The sequence below is a fragment of the Crocodylus porosus genome, unplaced genomic scaffold, assembly GCF_001723895.1.
Source record: "Crocodylus porosus isolate Cpor-Errol unplaced genomic scaffold, CroPor_comp1, whole genome shotgun sequence".
Taxonomy (NCBI): Eukaryota; Metazoa; Chordata; order Crocodylia; family Crocodylidae; genus Crocodylus; species Crocodylus porosus.
In genome coordinates, this window is record NW_017728942.1 from 2,801,723 (window position 1) to 2,806,741 (window position 5,019).

Here is a 5,019-nt window from a genome sequence, read left to right on the forward strand (position 1 = left end):
TTCGGTTTTCCCCGACACAGGTGAGCTTGACAAGCTGATGAGCTTGACATCCCTGCTCTATTCCATAACAAAAAAGTAAAAAGTTAAAAAAAAAAAAAAATTAAAAATCCTGTAAAGTATTCCTGTTGAGATTCCCAGTCCCAATAAAATTCCCATTGAGATTCATCAAAATACTTCAGTTTAGTAAACGTGAAATAGCCCGCTCCAGTTTTAACTATCTATAAAACGATGAATGAGTTCCTTTTGGGAACTCGATTTCTGACTAAAAACACCTTGAGTAAAAATTTCCAACCATTTCTCTATTCCTTGTCTGTCATTGGGTTGGGGTTAAAGATATTTGCTCATCTGTCTTTTAGAGTGCTGTAAACATGAATTAGTCAATGTTGTCAATGAGGTTTGTAATGTATCATGTAGGTGTCAAGATTGTTAGCATTCTTTCAAATAACATTTTATTGTCATATTTAATAGACTTTCAATTAAAATGCTTATTAAAATTTGATTTGTTTTTCAGGAAAGTCATTTTACTTTTATTGATAGCATGCATTCATCCTTCTGTTGAATTACACAAAAGATAGATGAAGCAGTATCTTTAGTCTTATATTCACTTAAAAGAGGACAAAGCTTTTATTCACGGTTTTCTATAATTGGAGTAAATGAGATTCCTACCCAGATAGAATAGATTAAACTTAGGAAAAAAGCACCTTCTACTTGAATGACCATTTCTATAGAAGAGGAATAAGAACATAAGAATTGCCATGGCTGGGGGCAGACCATAGGTCCCTCTTGCCCAGTATCCTGTCACACAGTGGATGCTGAAAAGTAGAGTGAACCAGGTATGACCAGGGCTTTTTTCCATTGTTCCTCTCTCACATGCAGCTTTCAGCATTTAAGGTTTAGGAAGTTTTGATTCAGAGGCTATATCCCTAACTCCCATGCTCAATAGCTACTAATGTGCCTTTCCTCCAAGAATGGGGATAAACGGTCAGCTTCTACAATGAGTTCCCCACTTCAATTACACACTGTGTGAAAAAGAACTTCCTTTTGTGAGTTTTAAACTTACTACCTGCTAGTTTCATCTTGTGACCCCTAGTTTTTGTTTTGTGAAAGAGTAAATAATGAACCCCTATTTACTAGGCCTGTGTGAAATGGCTAGTGTTTGCTTCAGATTCGGCCAATTCGGGGGGCAGGATTCGATTCGGTGATTCGAATCACTGTCCCGAATCAATTCACCCAAATCTCATTTAGAGATTCGGCTGCTGCCAAATCAGTCAAATCTCCAAATCATACAGGCCCATCCCCCGCCTGCTCTCCCAGTTCAGCAATGACTGGGGAAGTGGGGGAAGTGGGGATTGCCCCCACCTGAGCAGGAACCAGTGAGTCCAGGGGTGTTGTTTTTTTTTCTTAACGGGCCAGAGCAGGGGTGGGCAGGGCAGCCATGGGGGGCCTGAGGGAGTGGGGAGGGGCCAGGGGGCTCATGCAGTGTAGGACAGTGGGGGGCAGCGGGGATCACCCCCAACTCCCGGCACTTAGGGAAAAAAAGCACTGACTCATCGGGTCCTGCCGGGTGGGACCAAGCTTCATATATCTCTACTATTTACTTTCTCTTTGCCATTTAGTGTTTTGTGAACCCTTATAGGTCGAGTTTTAGGGACCAAAGCTTGGCACAGCCCTATTGAATACTGCACCCAGCTAGACAACTGAGTTAGATTTTACAAGATTTCTGGGCTTCAGCGTGAAGATCTAAAATTGAGCTATTAAGAATGGGAGAGAGAAATAGCTGCTGTAGCTCAGTAAGCAGCAACAATTGGTGCAGTTCAAGTTTCTGCTAGGGGCTATGCATACATATAGCATGCCAAACCACAGTCAGCTTTACTCCAAACACTTGGTCCTCCCCTAAGACATACTTCCTTGCTCCCAAACTGTGACTTGGAAAATGTTTAGTAGGAAACACTTTGAATTTGTTCAGTATTTTTGGATTGACGGAGGACACAGGACAAAGGAAAAAGGCTGCAGCGATGCTTTATTCCCCATAAATATCTTTTCCCCTTCTGTTTTGAAAGGAAAAAGTTGAAGATTGAATCCAAGTTTGCATAGGACATGGGAGGAATGACATTGCTGTGCATGGCTTTTGCAAAACAGAAAGGAATGAGCTTTTCAGCCATTCACACAATTAAAGTAAACAAAGCTAAAAATAATCCCAGAGTGGAAAGCAAATTTAAATTTAGAAGAAGATTATACCTGATTTTCATGTCATCCTGCTTTTACAGCATAATTCCTATATTAAGCAAAAACAGTAAACATTTTGTCCTCATTCATTTGTCTTGTGCAGAGGAACAATTTTAGGCAGAAAGCAACAAAAATGAAAAACAGGGTGTCCAGAGCCTTCCCATGATAAATGATATCACATGCATGCACACTAAAATGCTCTATCTGAATGGGTTTCCCTCCCCCCTGCTGCTATATTCTTGGCACATCCTCTGAATTTCAGCAAAAAAAGATAGACCTAGTCTTGTGAGTCATTTTCTTGATTGATCTAATTTACCTTGAAGGTTAATGTATTCTAAACTAATTCAGAGATTAATAACCACTTAAAGATATATGAAAGACATTTAGCTGTATACCAGACGAGTGTCATAACCTATTTTATTATCTCTTCAATGACTTTGGGAGTTCAGTTGATGAGATTTAAAGGGAAATTTGATTGTATGATATACAGTGACAGGTGCAGAGCATAAAGGTTTTTTTTTCATGGCTCACTCCTGTTAACACATAAAACAAGGATGTAATTCTATTTGTTTATATTAGGTTTTTGAAATACATTTATTTTCAAGGTGGGATGTAATTTTCTCTGCTTGTACCATTTTAATAGGCTTGTTCTTAGGAGGATTAAATAAACAGGAAGATCTGTCCAGGAGGATAACCACCTATTCTCCATTCTGTTCTTGATTTAATCATGGGCTTTGGGCTTTGAGTACCCTGTTGCAGCAAAGAGACCAGCCTTACAGTATGGCCAGAATAGATCACAACAGACCTCCTAATCACTTTGATAAAGTAATACTAGAAAGATAAGGCATTATCACTCTATTCAGGGATCTATATCAAGTCAACATGTAGGCTTTTTTTGGAACATCGTGTGCAGGACAACTGCAGCTGTCTTGTAAGTCCCAGAAGAGGCAGCCTCTGAAGCACTACAGCAACTTCCTATTTAGAGCTTTACAAGAGCTTTGAAGTGGGCCCAGAGGCAACAAAATTCCAACGCAAGTTTCAGAACTGTTTTTGGTTTGTCCCATTTAGGAGATGAGCCAGAACATTACCTAAAAATTGTAACTTCCTCATGAACTTAGTTAGACCTAAACAGACTGGGTACTGTTAGTCCTACTTGATAGTCCCGCAAAGACATCTTATTGCTCACCACACATGAAACAGGTGCTTTTGTGGGAAGTACTGTTTCCTTCTCCATCTCAAGAACCCAAGAGCATACACAGTCTCATCGGCAGGGACAGATACCTTTGACTGAGTCAGCTTATTATAATGCTTATTGCACCAAGAGCAGGACCCCGTCCTCCCTGTCACACATATACACAGAGCATTTACTAACTTCTACAGAATCCCTTAGGAGTCCAGGAATCTGTCAACGTATAGCAGCTACAATGCTGCTTCCATCCAGCCTATCACCCCCTTGGGCTTAGCTCCATTTATTAGAAGGTTTATTTCTATGACTTTTTAAAAATAGAGATATACAACATTAAAATGAGGCACTTAATTTTCTCTGCAAATAAACTACAGAAACACTCTGTATCCAAGCAGCGCAAATGCTATCTGAGGGACTGGTTTATACAATTATAACAACGTTTAATAAGTTAAATACACTTTGTTCTTGTTTATGGTATTGTATCAAATGCTAAATAATAAACGACACTATGCAATGTATGTCTCAGTTACATATAACACTAAAGGCAATAAACCAAGTCAATCAATCCCTGTCAGTCAGAAAGTGTCTGGCATGCTTCCCCCTTGCATATTTAAAAGTAGGTCACAAAACTATCCTACCCACTCCTTGTTCAAAGAGACGCATAATAGAAGCATGGTCCTAAGAAATGCTGAGCCCCTCCTAGATGTGTATACACTGAATCCTTCAAGAAAAGGCTTGCACATAAGAAAAGAAAAGATTCACACCATTTAAACCAGTCTACATAAAATCTGCTGGTTTGGCATTATGAGATGCACAAAACCTACCCTGGATTAGGGAAGCAGAGCCGGCTTTAGGGATGGGTGATGTAGGCAGCTGCCCAGGGGTTGCCAAACACGCGCATGTGCGCACACACACACACACACACACACACACATTTACACACATGTGTGAGCAACCTGCACTCATAGCAGCATTCTCCCCATTCCCTACCCTAGACTTTCCCTGCCTCAGGTAGGAGCAATGGTGCCCTGCCCTGCCCAGCCCACCCCCACCTCCAGCTGCTGCTCAGGAGGAGCCGGACCAGACTTGTGTGAGCAGGGTTGTACCTACTTCAGTCTGCTCCCGTCTGCTGACTTGCGGGGTGGGGGGCACCCAAATACAATTTCGCCCAGGCTGCCATTTTCCCTAAGGAAAATGCAGGGAAGTAAAGGGTTAAAAATGTGAGTGCTTGAACTGGGGCTTCCTGAGAGCCATTACTGGCCATTTGTCATTGTAATCCAGTTCCTATAATTTAATATTCCCCTATTTCTATTAGCAAAAGGACATAAAAGATGCAAGAGTACATCAAACAAGAGAAGCAAAAAATCTCCCCTTTTTGCTTGCATCACATCTGCCCTGAGGAAGCTGAAGAAACCCTCTTCCCAACAGCTCTAGCAAGGGGTCTACTGAAGTGGAGTTACAACCAGGAGCAGCCACAGTGCAGACAATGAACTTAGAAACATAGAAAATGAGGGCTGGAAGGGACCTCAGGAGATCATCTGGTCCAACCTCTTGCAGAAAGCAAGACCACCTCCAACTATCTCAATCCTGGCCCGAGCTTTCTCTAT